Source organism: Grampus griseus (assembly GCF_964374135.1).
Source record: "Grampus griseus genome assembly, chromosome: 4".
Lineage (NCBI taxonomy): Eukaryota > Metazoa > Chordata > Mammalia > Artiodactyla > Delphinidae > Grampus > Grampus griseus.
Genome location: NC_138997.1, coordinates 142398342 through 142415868, shown reverse-complemented (window position 1 = coordinate 142415868; position 17527 = coordinate 142398342). Strand labels below are relative to the sequence as shown.

The window sequence follows — 17527 nt, the reverse complement described above, 5'->3', positions numbered from 1 at the left end:
TGATGGGCAGTTCTGGCCTCAGATGTCCCATAGAAACACTGCATTTCTACCGGAGCTCAGTAGCAAGCCAGAAGTTACAGCATGGGGGAAGCCATGCTGCATGTCATGTGGGATCTTATACCCCGACCAGGGATTGAACCCAAACCCCCTGCAGTGGAAGCACAGAGTTTTAACCACTGGACCACCAGGGAAGTCCCCAGTTACTTCTTGAGCTGCTTGGATCTGGGTGGGTTTGTAGTTTTCATGAAATTAAAAGAATTCAGCCATTATATCTTCAAACAGTATTTCTGTCCTCCCAACACTCACCTCTATGTTCAGGGACTCCAATTAACATCTATACTAGCCCTCTTGAAGTTGTCCTACAGCTCATTGGTACTCTGTTCATTCTTTTCCAAGCTCTTTTCTCTCTGTTTCATTTAGTTTCTTTTTTCATGTCTTCAAGTTCACTAAGATTTTCTTCTGCTGGGTCTAATCTGTTGTTTGTTTTGTTTTGGGTTTTTTTTTCTGGTTTTTTTTTTTTTTTTTGGCTGCGTTGGGTCTTAGTTGCAGCACGCAGGATCTTTCCTTGTGGTGCGTGGGCTTCTCTCTGGTTGTGGCGCATGGTCTTCTCTCTAGTTGTGGCGTGTGGGCTTCTCTTTAGTTGTGGCGTGGTTTTCTCTCTCTAGTTGTGGCCTGTGGGCTCCAGGGCATGTGGGCTCTGTAGTTGCGGTGCATGGGCTCCAGAGTGCATGGGCTGTACAGTTTGCAGCATGCAGGCTCTCTCGTTGAGGCATGCGAGTTCAGTAGTTGTGGTGCGCAGGCTTAGTTGCCCCGTGGCCATGTGGGATCTTAGTTCCTTGACCAGGGATTGAACCCACACCCCCTGCAGTGGAAGCACGGAGTCTGCATTGGAAAGCGGATTCTTTACCACTGTACCACCAGGGAAGTCCCTGGGTCTAATCTGCTGTTGATCTCACCCAGTGTATTCTTCATTTCTGACATTGTTTTTCACCTTTATGTTTGACTTGGGTCTTTTTTGTATCTTCTATGTCTCTACTTAACATGCTCAGTCGTCTTCTACTCCTCCCTTCCTCCTTCCAGCAAGCCCCCACTGACACCTCTTGTGGGCCAGGCCTTGTTGCTGGGTGCAAGGGAAACAGAAGTGATAGATGCAGAATTGTGGAGTCTTGTCAGAAAAGTCTTCTGAGAAAAGCCAGTGTCCAGGAGATCAGAGGTTACTGTCTATTATCCATAGACAGTATCCCCGACCCTCTGTGGATAAGGCCAAAGGGGACCCTGCTGGGAGGGAAGGTCTGGATTCCACACTATTCTTCCATTGCTCAGCTCTGGGCCTCAACTTTCTATGGGTATAAAGGGAGCTAGCCCATATGTCTCCCGGGTCTTTTGGGGACTCGGATGAGACAAGGAGGGGCAGTTTTGGGGCAGGTGCTGATGTGATCTCTAGTCTTGCCTTCAGGTCACTGGCAGGTGGCCTGGTCTCACCAATGCCCTGGTTCTGCAGCAGTGACTGTGCTCTTTCAAGCAGCATCAGCAGGCCAGGCTCCAGGCATCAGGCAGCGGCCGCGTCGATGGAGCCTTATCGGGATCCACAGGCCCCGCTCTTCGGGCCCCGCCTGGCTGCCAGCCCGACCCCAAACTTTGCCCGTGGTCCCGGGCACCCTGGCAAGGGCTTCTGGATGCAGACCAGCACAGGGCTGGGCACAGGGGGCAGGGGGCAGGGTCCGTCCGCTGGAGGAGTGGGCGAGGAGGGCAGGGAGAGGCCCCCAGCCTCAGGCTGAGCAGGGCCTGCAAACTACCCTTTGGTAAGCTCTCCTGCGCATCGCACGAATTTGGCCCGCAGGAGACCTCCACGAGCCTGACCAGCAACAATGAATGAGTGACGGAGCGGCTCTGGGTGAGCGGGCGCCGCTGGCACGACGGCCCGGCCTGCTTCAGCGACGAGGCATGAGGGACTGCAACTGGCCGTCCCCACTCTTTGGACCCTGCTTCGTCCGCAGGGGGAGGGCGCGGCCCCCGAAGTCCGTCCCCGGAAAAGCGGTGGCCAGAGGCTGTAACCCCTCCCACCCAGGCCCCACCCCACCTCTCCCGCCCTCTCTCAGCCAATAGCAGCACGCGTTGCTGGGAGGTGCAGCAAGGGCTGGGCCTATGGGGTGGTGCGTTGTTGGGCTGCGGCGCCTCAGGCCGCACCCAGCTCGGGCTTCTGGGGCTGAGCGGAGGGCTGAGGGGGCGGGAGGCCGGGCAGGCCGGTGGGGGCAGCCGGCAGGGTACGCGCGGCGGACAGGGGGCGGAGCCGGAGCGACGGGCGGCGGCCGCGCTCAGAGCTGGTAGCCTGTCCGCTGCCCGCGATTCGACTCTGAGGTGAGGCCCGTGTGCAGGACGGCGGCAGGCCCGGGGCTCCAGGCCGGGCGGCGGGGCCTGTGGCGGCGGCGCGGAGGGTGGAGGCGGCCCCGGGGGTCTGTCCTGGGCGGGCGGGGGTGGGGTCCCCGTCGTTCGGCCGTCGGCCTTGACTGGCGCAGAGGGGCCGACGCCCTGCAGACCCTTCGTCGCACGGGCTAGTCTGTGGGAGCGCCTGGGCAGCTCGTCGGTGGGCTGGGTGGTGGGCTTCGGGCGCCCGTGTGGGAAAGGAGGATCCGGGCCGGACGTTGGGTCAGCGCGGTGCTCGCGGCCGCCGGGTCAGTGGCCCGCAGGGCTGACGGCTCCAGGGTTCGAGCACAGACGCAGATAGACGCGGGCATCCGGGTTCTGCCCGTCTGCTCTCGTGTTGTTGAAAAAACGACAGCTTCTGCCCAAACAAAAGCCATATCTGCCTACGGATGGTAACAGGGTTGTCCTGCAACTTTATTAGAGAAGGAGCTGTTGGTCATCTCGCCCTCTCCTTCCTTCCTTTCTTTTTCGTTTCTTTTAGTGGGGCGGGGGGGGGGGTGTCAGAGGGTCTCTGCCTTTAGCAATTACTTTTATTTTTGCTCTTGTAATTCATGGCTCAAGATATTTACCAGGTCTTTGTGTTCACTTCATGCAGTCTTACCTTAAAGTAAGTATTTTGGTTAACCTCCAACGGCTGGTGGTGTGACCATATGATTTTATGCCTAAATGACATAAAGCAATTTGTCCTATCCCCAAGAACCAAAAACATAGCTGAGAGCGGTGTGCAGTGCTGATAAGTTGTTACAGAAAGGTTTTTTTGCGGGTGAAAAATAGGTTAAATCTTAATGGGGATAGGAAGTAGGCTGCTGTCCTCTTTGCTGAACACATCAGTAGAAGCCCCCAGTGAAAACGAGTCGGAGTCAGTGAGCTGGGGTTCAGCAGGCAGCAAAGAGGGGAGGGCATCCCAGGCAAAGAGGGTGAATTGTATGAGGGTGGGATTGTAATAACTGCAGTCTTTAGTTAATGGGCAGGTGCCAGCCCACGTGTAAATTACTTTTTAAAATCCAGAATCTTAGTATTCTGACTGTGGGTTAAACTAGAATAGTAAAGTTGGTTTTTCTTTTTAGCATCTTTATTGAAGTATAATTACTTTACAATGGTGTTTTAGTTTCTGCTGTATAACAAAGTGAATCAGCTATATGTATACATATATCCCCATATCCCCTCCCTCTTGCGTCTCCCTCCCACCCTCCCTATCCCACCCCTCTAGGTGGTCACAAAGCACCGAGCTGATCTCCCTGTGCTATGCGGCTGCTTCCCACTGGCCGTCTTACATTTGGGAGTGTATATATGTACGTGCCACTCTCTCACTTTGTTCCCAGTCCATTTGCAGATCTGTTCCAGTCCATTCGCAGAAGACGCAGTAGATCTGCGTCTTCCCGTCTTGCCCCTAGGTTCTTCATGACCTTTTTTTTTTTTTTTTTTAGATTCCATATATATGTGTCAGCATATGGTATTTGTTTTTCTCTTCTGACTTACTTCACTCTGTATGACAGACTCTAGGTCCATCCACCTCACTACAAATAACTCAGTTTCGTTTCTTTTTATGGCTGAGTAATATTCCATAGTAAAGTTGTTATTTAGAGAAGTGGATGGTTTTGGCAGTCCCAACTGCTTTTCAGAGTTTTGTTTTGTTTTGTTTTTGTTTTTGCGGTACGCGGGCCTCTCCCATTGCGGAGCACAGGCTCCGGACGCGCAGGCTCAGCGGCCATGGCTCACGGGCCCAGCCGCTCCGCGGCATGTGGGATCTTCCCGGACCGGGGCACGAACCCGTGTCTCCTGCATTGGCAGGCGGACTCTCAACCACTGCGCCACCAGGGAAGCCCTTTTCAGAGTTTTGACGTGGGTTACAGCAGGACAAATGGTATGATTTGTTTTACTGCTTGTGTGGTTTTAGTTACAGAGGCTCACTGAATGACAGGAATCTAAATTCCACCCAGTCTCCAAAAGGTGGGATAGTTTCCTTTCTAAAATATAATTTATACTCCTCACCGTTTCTCCTTTAACTCTTTGATGCTATCCGATATTGGTAAGGTTTTGTTTGGTATTCAGTTTTTTGTTATTGATTTTACTATAAAAACTGTTTCTTTAGATCGGTTATTAGTTTTTAGTTAGTTCTTTCAAGTAGTCCTTGTATTGAATCAGAAAATACTGAAATGCTTTAAAAGATACTTTAAAAAAATTAAAAATAATCAAATATCCAGCCAGTGTTAAAATTTTATTGATCATCATAATTTTTTAACAGTTTGACAGTTAATATAAAAAAGACATTTTTATTATGTGAAACTTAGAGTTTAACTGGACTTGTTTATTTATTTATTTTGAATTTTTGAGTTTTATTGTATTTATTTTTTTATACAGCAGGTTCTTATTAGTTATCTGTTTTATACTTATTAGTGTATACATGTCAATCCCAGTCTCCCAATTCATCACACCAGCCCCATCACTTTCCCCCCTTGGTGTCCATACGTTTGTTCTCTACTTCTGTGTTTCTGTTTCTGCCCTGCAAACCGGTTCATCTGTACTATTTTTCTAGGTTCCATATATATGCGTTAATATACGATATTTGTTTTTCTTTTTCTGACTTCACTCTGTATGACTGTCTCTGGATCCATCTGTGTCTCTACAAATGACCCAATTTTGTTCCTTTTTATTGCTGAGTATGTGGACTTGTTTATTTATTTTTACATGTTTAATTCTTCCCACACATGTAGAGAGACTAGTATAGTAAACGTCTCTTTACCCTCATCCAGCTTCAGCAGTTATTAACTCATGGCCAGTTTTGCTTTATCTGTACCCCCAAACCCAGATGTCATATCATTTTAGCCATTAAGTATTTCTGTATGTATATCTATATACTTTTTTTTTTTTTTTTTTTTTTTTGCGGTATGCGGGCTTCTCACTGTTGTGGCCTCTTCTGTTGCGGAGCACGGGCTCCAGACACGCAGGCTCAGCGGCCATGGCTCATGGGCCCAGCCGCTCCGTCACATGTGGGATCTTCCCGGACCGGGGCACGAACCCGTGTCCCCTGCATCGGCAGGTGGACTCTCAACCACTGTGCCACCAGGGAAGCCCTATATACATCTTTTTAAAAAGATAAATACAGATATCACTATCACAGAATTCCTTATTACCTTCAAATATCCAACTAGTGTTGAAATTTTCTTGATTTTAACAGTCTGAATCAGGATCCAAATGCTCTTCATACATTGTGGCTTATTTTAATCCATAGGCTCCTCCATCTTTTGTTATCTCTTGTAATTTATTTGTTGCTGAAATTGGTGGTTTGTCCTGTGGAATTACACACAGTCTGGATTTTATTCTTCTGTAGTTTACACAGAATTTGCTGTAAATGTAATCTAATTTAGTTAGAGCTGAAGGAGTAGTCAGATTCAGGTTTGATTTATTTTTGGCAAGAAGACTTCATAGGTTAGTAGGCAGGTAAGGATTAGTAGTCTTTTTTTTTTAATTGAATATAGTTGATTTACAGTGTTTCAGGTGTACATCAAAGTGATTCACATGTACTTTTCAGATTCTTTTCCAATATAGGTTATTACAAGATACTGAATATAGATCCCTGTGCTATCCAGTAGGCACTTGTTTATCTACTTTATGCATAGTACTATCTGTTAATCCCAAATTCCTAATTTATCTTACCCCATCCCCCTTTCCCCTTCGGTAACCATAAGTTTGTTTTCTCAGTCTGTGAGTCTCTTTCTGTTTTGTAAATAAGTTCATTTGTATCATTTTTTTAGATTTCACTAAAGTGATATCATATGCTGTAATATGTGTGATATATGATATCATACGTCTTTCTCTGTCTGGCTTATTTCACTTAGTATGATAATCTCTAGGTACATCCATGTTGCTGTAAGTAGTCTTTCTTCTTGTTAGGAGCCCTTGATGCTCAATGTTTAGAGTCATTATTTCATGAGGCATTAAAAAATGTTGATAATTTAATTATATAACTTCATCATTGATTAGCTGAATATTTCTATAAAGAGTAATTTCCCCTCCTTCGTAATTTGGTTATCTTGAATTATAACTCTTTAAGGAAAGGCAAGATAAATGCTTAATTCTGCTCCATTTTTTATTAGTTTTCAAAATAATGCGTTGGTGTCCCCCCAAAATAGCCAATGAATTGTGTATATGTATTTGTGTTCTTGTGAACTCATGGATTTAAACGTATTTGATATGGTTCAATTCATCGTAGACCCTTATTGAGGCTCAACTTGTTCCGTCGTTGTCCAATAGGAATCTGTTCAAATCGGCTCCTAAATCCTTTAGACACAACTCTTAATGGTCTTTGATTGCTCTTCTTTCTGGTATGACAAACTGCACCAGGCTCACCTTGTACATTTTCTGTCCCAGCCCTGGAATCATCATTTCTCCAATGGGCCTTGGTTTCTTTTAATGAAAAAATAGTATTTAGTAATCACAATCTGTGCCCTGGAGTTGTTCATTGCTACTAAGTTGATCATTGTTTCTAGGTCTTTTCAGTGCACACATCATGGATTACTGATACTTCTAGTTGTAAAGCAAGAGGACAGAATTCTATTTAACCTTCTTAATCTTGCACCTGTACCTTTTTTTCTTCTAAGACAAACATCTTGATTCTAATTACTCATTGTTTTATCCCACACTGTACATATTCAGTATCAGAAGAGTAATATGAACACTACCACCAACTGACATAAAGTATTTAAGAGGTTTTTTTGCATCCTTATTTGGAATATGTAGTCAAATTACCGTGTTTTAAAGTCACTTTGAATAGTTACTCCATGATTTTGCCACCACTGGATGCATAGTGTTCGTTTTTTATTTTGCTTTCAATGTTTAGGAATTGCTTGTTTTTGATCTTTTTTCTTTTTTTTTAATTGAAGTAATTTGATGTACAATATTATATAAGTTATAGATAGTGATAAATAATTTTTAAAGGTTATACTCCATTTATAGTTATTATAAAATACCGACTAAGGAATTGCTTTTTGTCTTGTTTTGTTTTTAGATTCCATGTATAAGTGGGACCATACGGTATTTGTCTTTCTCTGTCTGACTTATTTCATTTATCATAATGTTCTCGAGGTTCATCCATGTTATAGAATGTATCAGGATTTTCTTCCTTTTTAAGGCTGAATAACATTCCATTGTATGTAAATACCACATTTTGTTTATTCATTCATCCCTCAGTAGACAGTTGGGTTGCTTCCACATTTCAGCTGTTGTGAATACTGCTGCTCTAAACATGGATGTACAGATATCTCTTTGAAACCCTACTTTCAGTTCTTTGGGATATATACCCCGGAGTGGAATTGCTGGATCATATGGTAATTCTGCTTAAAAAATTTGGGAGAACCACTGTACTGGTTTCCACAGTGGCTGTACCATTTTACATTCCCACTAGTAGAGCAGAAGGGCTCCAGTTTTTTCACATCCTTGCCAACATTTGTTTTCTTTTTATTGATAGTAGCCATAATAGTCATCCTAATGGGTGTGAGGTGGTATCTTGATGTAGTTTTGATGTGCATTTCCCTAATCCCACCAGGCTTTTTTTCACTTACCATTTGGCATCCATGCCAGACTATAATATAGACATATTTCTCATTCCTTCTTCCAGTTGCATTGTGCTCCTTTATGTGGTTGTACCATACTTTATTCAAGAAGATATGACTGCTTTTTAATGAACATTCAACACAAATATCTTGTCTGATAATGGCATTTTTTTCTTTTTTATAAATTTATTTATTTATTTTTGGCTGCATTGGGTCTTTGATGCTGTGCGTGGGCTTTCTCTAGTCGCAGCAGGCAGGAGCTACTCTTCGTCGTAGTGCGCGGACGTCTCATTGCGATGGCTTGTCTTGTGGCGGAGCATGGGCTCTGGGTGCATGGGCTTCAGTAGTTGTGGCTCCTGGTCTCAGTAGTTGCGGTTCATGGGCTTTAGAGTGTGGGTTCAGTAGTTGTGGCGCATAGGCTTAGTTGCTCTGTGGCATGTGGGATCTTCCCAGACGAGGGTTTGAACCCGTGTATCCTGCATTGGCAGGCGGATTCCTAACCACTGTGCCACCAGGGAAGCCCTAATTTTTTAAGAGCTTATTTGTGAGAAATAATGTTCATGGCAAATTATTAAAGGTTCATCTGTTCCCTTAAAGCAGGGGTTAACAGACTTTCTGTAAAGGGCCAGATAATAAATATTTTAGGCTTTGAGGGCTGTATGATCTCTGTTGCAACTACTCAGCTCTGCTGTTGTTGCATGAAAGCAGCCATAGATGATATGTAAGTGAATGAGCATGACTGTCCCATAAAACCTTATTTATGGTTGCTGAAATTTGAATTGATTTTCGTGTCTATCATATATTTATGTTTCATACAATTTTTTTTAGCCTTTAAAAATCAAAGCTTGTGACCCTTTTAAGAACAGGCAGTGGGCTGGATTTGGCTTCAGGCGGGGCATCATTTGCTGATTTCTGCCCGGAGTTTAAATTTTATCATTAGATCAAACTAGACATCTGCCTCCTGGACTTAATTGTTTTGTCTGCCAGTGGACTTTCTTTCGTTGCATCCTGCTTTGGTCTACAGTAAGGAACTATGTAGGAGAAATACTGTCCTGAGATGCCACATGGTATTGGTTGCAGGGCTATCACTGGGGGCTTTGTCCATTATAATAAATGAAATAAAGACTGTTCATTCTTCAAGAAATCTTCTTTACTCTTCTTTGAGTAGAATTTTCAACTTCATTATTCCAGTTCTATCCCAGAATGAATTTTTATATTTCATGTTTGTCCTTTAATGTATTTCAGCTGTGGTTCCATAGTAACAGCTACTTGGAGTTAGAAACACCTGGTTACACCTAGCTGTATAACTTTCTTTGCCAAATTAATATTTTTTAATTTAATTTTTATTTTATTTTGGAGTATAGTTGATTTACAATATTGTGTTAGTATCAGGTGTACAGCAAAGTGATTCAGTTACACATATACATATATCCTTTTTTTTCAGATTCTTTTTCCATATAGGTTATTACAGAATATTGAGTAGAGTTCCTTGTGCCACAGTAGGTCCTTGTTGATTATCTATTTTATATATGGTAGTGTATATGTTAATTCCAAACTCCTAATTTATCCCTCCCCCGACCTTTCCCTTTTGGTAACCCTAAGTTTGTTTTTGCAGTCTGTGAGTCTGTTTCTGTTTTGTAAATAAGTTCATTTGTATCATCTTTTTAGATTCCGCATATAAGTGATATCATATATTTGTCTTTGTCTGACTTACTTCACTTAGTATGATAATCTCTAGGTCCATCTATATTGCTGTAAATTTTGCCAAATTAATCTTAAGCTAGCATTAAACCTGGCCCAGAGGAAGAACCCAAGAAATGGCAAAGCCCCTTTCCTATCCTTACCTCCATCACTTCCTCCACCTCTTATCCTTGGGCACATCACTTCCCTTTTTCTGAACGTCAGTTTCCCCATTTGTGCAGTGATGATAATACCTTCCTTAACTACTTCAAAGAATTTGTATGATGAGTAAATGAAAAAGTACTTTGTAAGTGATAGGTGCTGCTCAAGTGTGTGATTTATTATCACATATTTAGAATATACTTGGGGGCAAAAAGGAGAGAGGAACCATTGCTGATGGTGCAGTAACTTCTCTTAAATTCACCCCCAACAATTATTTATCTCATGCCTTTTGCGTGTGAAACATTGTACTGAAAAAGCAGATGCTATGCATATTGTAGCTCATCTTGCCAAATGAGATGATACTGTTTGAGAAAATGTAATGCTTGTAATTCAGAGGTACCGTTGCCACAGAAGCTTACTACACAAAATTGTAGATTTGAGCCAAAGGTCTGGAAGCTCAAAACCTTGGGGTAAAATCTTTTAGTTTTACTTTAAAGATGTTGCTTCACTGTCTGTTTTTTGTTTTTTTAATAAATTTATTTATTTTTTGGCTGTGTTGGGGTCTTTGTTGCTGTGCGTGGGCTTTCTCTAGTTGCGGCGAGCGGGGGGCTACTCTTCGCTGCAGTGTGTGGGCTTTTCATTGTGGTGGCTTCTCTTGCTGCAGAGCACGGGCTCTAGGCATGTGGGCTTCAATAGTTGTGGCGCTTGGGCCTCAGCAGTTGTGGCTCGCGGGCTCTAGAGCACAGGCTCAGTAGTTGTGGCGCACGGGCTTAGTTGCTCCGCGGCATGTAGGATCTTCGCGGACCAGGGCTCGAACCCGTGTCCCCTGCATTGGCAGGCGGATTCTCAACCACTGCGCCACCAGGGAAGCCCTCCACTGTCTTCTTGCATCACCTCCTACAAGCAGTCTGCTGTCATCCTTATGTTTGTTCTTCTACATAACGTGTGTTTTTCTTTGGCTGCTTTTAAGATTTTCCCTGTCACTGGTTTTGAGCAATTTTATAGTATTTTGATGTGCTTTTGTATTCAGTAGTTTTTTTCATGTTTCTTGTGCTTGGGGTTCATTGAGTTGCTTTCTTGGATCTGTGGGTTTATAGTGTTTGTCAAACTTGAGAAAATTTTGGCCATTATTTTTTCACGTTTCCTTCTCCATGTTGCCTTTGAGGACTCCAGTCCCATTCATGTTAGAGCATTTAAAGTTGCCCCACAGCTCACGGATGCTCTGTTCATTTATTTGTCTTTTCTCTTTATGTTTTGTTCTGGTTGTTTTTTGTTGCTCTGTCTTTATATTCACTACTCTCTCTTCTACAATGTTTAATCTATCATTGATATTGTTCAATGTAATTTTTCATCTTACATGGTGTAGCCTTCATCTTCAGAAGTCCAATTCATATCATATTTATAGTTTTCATCTCTCTACTTGAGATTTTGAACATATGTAATACAGTTGTACTAACTGTTTTAGTGGCCTTGTCCACTAATTTTAACTCCTCTTTCAGTCCTGGGTTGGTTTGATTGATTTATCTCTTCAATATGGGTCATATTTTCCTGCTTCTCTGCTTGTTGGGTAAGTTTTTATTGGATTTCAGACATCGTAAATTTTACATTGTTGGGTTCTGAATCATTATTTCTTCCTATAAACGTTCTTAAGCTTTGTTCTGTTATGTTAGCAGTAGGACTTCAGAATTTTTCCTGCGTTGGAGATGGTGAATGGCAACATTTTCTTTTTCTTTTTAATCTATTAAATTCCTAGCTTCCTTGAGAATCTAAAGTTAGTGAAACAACAACAACAGCACTTTACCTTGAATCATATTTATCCTTTTGTTTTTTATTTCCCCCCATGCTTTGGCAAGTTATTTTGGCAAGTAGAAGGGATGTCTTTTTTTGAATTTTCTATCGTCTGAGGTTTTAAAAATTGAATCTAAGATTTGGTTAAGTAGCAGACAGATTAAACATGCTAATACTTGCTTAGTTTGTTCAGTGCTTGCTGGTTAACACATGGCTCCTTAAAATATTTAGGTTATCTTAACATAGCATAATGTTAAACTTTAACAAAACTGTTTAATAGTTAATGCTTGTTCTGACCTACATGCAGGAAACTTGAGTTGGAAGGAATGAAGGGAAGCAAGTTTAACTCAGTTTTGCCCTTTGAGCTTTATTTATTCCAGAAGTACCTTTTTAAACAAGTGTTATGACTAATGTATAATATTGTCTTTGATATCTGTTAGCTTCAAAGTGTTGAGCATATTTTGACATGATTTTGTATGAATTTAAGCTACATAGGAGAAGAATAGCATTTTTAAATACAGTAGGACTGGAGTGTGGAGGACACTTATTTTTAAATTAATTAATTTGTTTTTATTTTTGGCTGTATTGGGTCTTCGTTGCTGCTCATGGGCTTTCTCTAGTTGAGGCAAGCAGGGGCTACTGTTTGTTGCAGTGCGTGGGCTTCTCATTGTCGTGGCTTCTCTCGTTGCAGAGCATGGGCTCTAGAGCGCGGGCTCAGTAGTTGTGGTGCATGGGCTTAGTTGCTCCGCGGAATGTGGGATCTTCCCGGGCCAGGGATTGAACCCGTGTCCCCTGCATTGGCAGGCGGATTCTTAACCACTGCGCCACCAGGGAAGTCACTTAACTTTTAACTGAATAGTGTCTTGAGAACGTAGTCTGCCAGGATAAAATGACAGTAATTTTTAAAATGTTATTTTGCAAGCATGTTTTCCATTCTGTAGCTTTCATTAACTTGCAGTCCCATCTCTTCACCTGTAGTTATTGAGCACCTACTGTACTCTGGGTACTATTCTGGGCACTGAACAGAGCAGGGAATGAGACACATTTTCCTTTCTTGGGAACTTATATTCTAGAAAGAGAGGTTATGTAATGAAGAAATACTGTAATGTCAGATAGTAACAACTGCTGTGAAGACCATGTAACTGGTTAAGGGAACAGGATAAGGGAATGGAGAATGGTGGCAGCAAGGATCTGTTCCAGATTGGGGAGGGAGGTAGGCTTCTCTAAGGAGGTGATGTTTGATCAGAGATCGAATCTGTGTGCATTTGGGGGAAGGCATCTGGGCAGCAAAGACCCGTCTCACTGTACATGGTTTCTTGTTGCCTGTTGGTGGGGGCAGGCCATGTAGGCTAGACATCTGGAAAAGAAAACCCTCGTGGGCTGTGAACTCGATGGGGAAGCAGAGCATGTGCTGTTTGCCCGTTTCCCTATACTTGGGTAAGGCCTGGCGCTGGGTAGTGTAGATATGACATTGATTGTTTTGGTGGAGCCCATGTAATAATGACAAAATTATTGTTATTATTAGTAGTGTCATAATTAAATCATGAAGTTTAATAATAGCCACAGTTAATTTTTATTGAGCACTCCATGGGAAGTATTGTTGTCCCATTTTGCAGATGAGGGAGCTGTGAGACGGGTTAAGTATTATAACTTGTCCAAGAGCACACAGCCAGAGTGGTGGTGTGTACCTATACCTCCTTTAAAAAATAAATTGTTACGCGTAATGATATTGATTTTACTCCTCCTTAATACATCTTGGCGAATACTCCGTAGCAGCACAGATAAATCTATTTCGTTCTCTTTAATAGTCTCAGGTATTTCGTCGTAACAATACAATTTGTTTAATCACTGCTGTATTGATAGGTATTAGTTTCCAGATTTTTACTGTTGTAAACTTTTTCAGTTAATATTCTTTGTCTTTGAGCACTCTGAAGTATATCTGTAGATATAGTCGCAGAAGTGAAATTGCCTGGTTCAAGGATATTTGTACTTTTAGTTTCCATAGCTGTTTCCAAATTACCCTCCTAAGGAGTTATGCCAGTTTATATTCCCACCAACTACATGTATTCCCCACATAAGAAACTGTTGACGTGTAACATAGAGGTAATCACAGTACTTATTTTACACAGTTATTGTGAAGATTAAATGAATTAAATGCATAAAAGCTACCTAGTAAGTGGCTGTTATATATTATTAATATAATTATTAACCATGTTTCTGAACCTTGTTACCAAAAATATTATAAGCCTAGGAACTGTTTGAGGAGGTTGGAAAAGGGGGTTTATACGACTGACCGTATATGCTCCCCAAATACTGTCCCCATTTCAGAACAGCTTAGCTCTGCGTCAAGGCCTTGGGAGCTGTGGGGACCTGGGAGCTTCAGGCTGATGTGGGAATCGAGCCCGCAGGCACATGCAGACAGGACCGGGGTGCCCTCAGAGGCAGCGCACAGTGGGTGTTGACTCCACGTGTGCCTCCGCAGCACCCTGCAGTAGCAACCTTCAGTGTTTCCATGGGGGGGAGGAGGCCAGCGCTGGGAGGCACCTGTAGAATACCGTGTCTCAAACCCTTTTTCTCCCCTTCTCTTCATCTGATAAGGCTTAGTTTAAATTTGCCTTTTGCACTGACTTACGGAGAATGATTCAGGGAGCTCCTCAGCAAAGCAGGCGGTTTTTCTCATCCGCATGCTGTTGCTTGAAATGTCTTGTGGAGGAAACAAAGCAGTGTGGTGGTAAGGAATGAGCAGGTCTTCAGCCAGAAGGTGCGAGTTTACTGCAGGTTCACTGAGGGTTACCCAGCAGTGGGTGGCAAAGTCACTTAACTGCTCCCAGCCTCAGTTCTCTCTCACAAAATGAAACAGTTATAAGATGCAAAGGAGAGAATGTTGCGAAAACCCTTTGAAAATGCAAATGCTGAAGAACATATATGTTCACACAAAAATTGGTATGTGAATGTCCGTAGCAGTATTACTCTTAATAGCTGAAAAGTGGAAACAAACCCGGTAATAAAGAATGAAATACTGATACATGCTGCAAATGGATGAACTTGGAAAAGGTTTTGCTAAATGAAAGAAGCCAGAGAATCAGAGGTGGTAGGGGAGGGGAGGAATAGGATTGGGGACTGACTGCTAATGTGTGTGGGGTTTCTTTTTGGGTGTTGAAAATGTTATAAAATTAGATCGTGATGATGGTTGCACATCTCTCTGTATATACTAAAACCCACTGAACTGTACACTTTAAGTCGGTGAATTTTATGATATGTGAATATATATCAGTAAAGCTGTAAAAATGCGAATGCTGCATTAGGCATTTTATTCTCACTGAAGTAAGTTAGTTGTCAACTATTGGTATAGTGCTGGGTATTAGGGATATAGTGTCTGGATGCAATTTGCCACTCAAACTGTGTAGCCCTGGATCAAGCTGGTGAAATTCTCTGAACTCATTTTTTTCTTTGGTTGAAACAGAAGTAGTAATAGTAACAGTCTTGTCTAACTAGAAGTGTTGTGAGGCCACAGTGAGAGAACTTCTGAATGCATGTGGTACATAGGTATGCTGTCAGTGTGCGTTTCCTCTCCTTTCCTCCTTTTCCAGTGTATAGACCAGGGAGAAGCAGATGTTAAGTGGGAAAGGCACAGAAAGGCAATAAAGAGTCCTGTTTACTAGCTACTCCCACTCTTTTTTTTTTAATAAAGCTATGTGCAGAGATATTTTTGTTTTGTTACAGCTGTATGTATTTGCAGCTTAGCAAGAACTTTGTGGTTAAGCCATGCTTTCCAAGATTAGAAAATGTTTTAGTTAATAGGCCAACCTTGTTCCCAGGTGATACCATTAATCAGGTTATTATTGTATAGAGCTTCAGGCAAGAAGGGAGGGTAGAAATGATTCTTTTTTTTTTTTTTTTTTTTCTTTTTTGCGGTACGCGGGCCTCTCACTGCTGTGGCCTCTCCCGCTGCGGAGCACAGGCTCCGGACGCGCAGGCTCAGCAGCCATGGCTCACGGGCCCAGCCGCTCCGCGGCATGTGGGATCTTCCCGGACTGGGGCATGAACCTGTGTCCCCTGCATCGGCAGGTGGACTCTCAACCACTGCGCCACCAGGAAAGCCCTAGAAATGATTCTTGAGTCTCATAGAATGAACTCCTTTTAAGACTGAGTGTCTACTTCAGTAGGAGAGATGTGAAGGTAGTCCGTCCATCTTTAGGGGAACTAGATGACCCCTCCATCCAGATACTCTCTATCTCAGTTTATTCTGAGAATCGTCCTCAGGAACTGAAGCACAACGTACATTGACAATGTAACCACTGGGAATGTCTCTGACCCAGGATGTCTGGAATATTGAATGTGCTCCGTTTTCTGCATAGGGTGTTTGACTAATTGTTTTGGAAAGCAGGGAATTTCTTCAGGGAAACATTTCTTTTCCAGCATTTCATCAAGCGATAATAGTATGAATTTTCTTTGTCTCTAGTTTGTAAATGACAGTAGTCACATTTAGGAGATTTATTAATTCACTGAACTTTCAAAAGGCCTTTAGTGTGCCAGGCATTGCACTGGGCATTGGGAATCAAACATAACAAGAACACAGGTCCCACTTCAAGGGCTCTTGGCTCTTCAGGTCAGACAGAGAGGAAGCCCATGAGGATGAGTACACAGGAACTGCTGCTAGGGCCTTCTCTGTAGGGACACGAGGTAGATCTCTGTTAGAGGTGTCCAGATCACTGAGATGTTTCATATCACTCACTCACAGTTATTTTTACCATTTCTATTTTATAAAAATCAAACTAGCAGTTTTAAAGTATATTTTACTTTTTCTTGGTGGATAGTTTTCATTTTGATTGCTTTGTGATGCACTAGGGTGAAGTAGAATCCTCATGAAAATAGTGCGGATTTTGCTGACTACAACTATGGCAGGTTGCCAGTACCTTTTTCATAAAATGAGTTACTTGTACGTTATTTCAGCTCTTGACCCCAGATTTATTGCGCTGTGAAAACAGCCATGACATCATCTTTTTTTAAAGGCAAAAAGGAAAAATCCAGTTTTGGGTATATTGCCTTTCTTTTTTTTTAATATTTATTTTTTGGCTGCATTGGGTCTTAGTCACGGCACATAGGATCTTTCATTGCAGCGTGTGGGCTCTCTTGTTGTGGCACGCGAGCTCAGTAGTTGTGGCACGTGGGCTTAGTCGCCCCGCAGCATGTGGGATCTTAGTTCCCCAACCAGGGATTGAACTGGCGTCCCCTGCATTGCAAGAGGGATTCTTAACCACTGGACCACCAGGGAAGTCCCCCATGACATCATCTTTATTCTCAGTAAAAATCAAGGCTGAATGATAGTTGCAAGAATAGATAAACATGAGTTACATCGTATGTGATGTATGTTTTTTTTTCCCGTGAAGGAGCATGTGGTTTGTGCTTTTATTTTTTATTTTTTGGCCATGCCTCACAGCTTGCAGGGTCTCAGTTCCCCATTCATTTCTGGGCCACAGCCGTGAAGGTGCTGAATCCTAACCACTAGACCACCAGGGAACTCCCATAAAATTTAATTGTTTTGGAAAGCAGGGAGGTGCAAGGTTCTCTATACTTATAATGATCTTTTGATTACATTATTCTTTTTTTTTCTATTTACTGTTTGCTAATTTTTTGACTGCTTTGCCTGTTTTAATAATTGAGCAATGTTTTGGTGTTAATCTACCCATTATGGGTTAATCTATCCATTATGATGGTAGATTTGTCAATTTTTCTCTGAGTTTTTATAGTTTTTGCTTCATATGTGTTGACACCATTTTAATAGGCATATATATGTATCTTCCTGTTGAATTGAAATATTTTTTCGTTACTTAGGATAGCACTTCCATTCTTAAGTAATGCTTTTATTTTCCATGGTCTTTATTGTCTCACATTGATATAGATACTCCAGCTTTTTTTTG

General features: G+C 42.4%; 1 protein-coding gene across 2 annotated transcripts in view; it reads left to right on the top strand.

Annotated features, from left to right (window-relative positions):
- Window positions 1–2208: 2208 nt before the first annotated feature.
- Window positions 2209–17527, top strand: part of ADD1 (adducin 1) — a 76524-nt gene continuing 61205 nt past the window's right edge. For both annotated transcript variants that reach the window (XM_082653161.1, XM_082653160.1), the window contains exon 1: window positions 2209–2358. The gene's annotated coding sequence lies outside the window, so the exon portion shown is untranslated. The remainder of the gene's footprint in view (window positions 2359–17527) is intronic.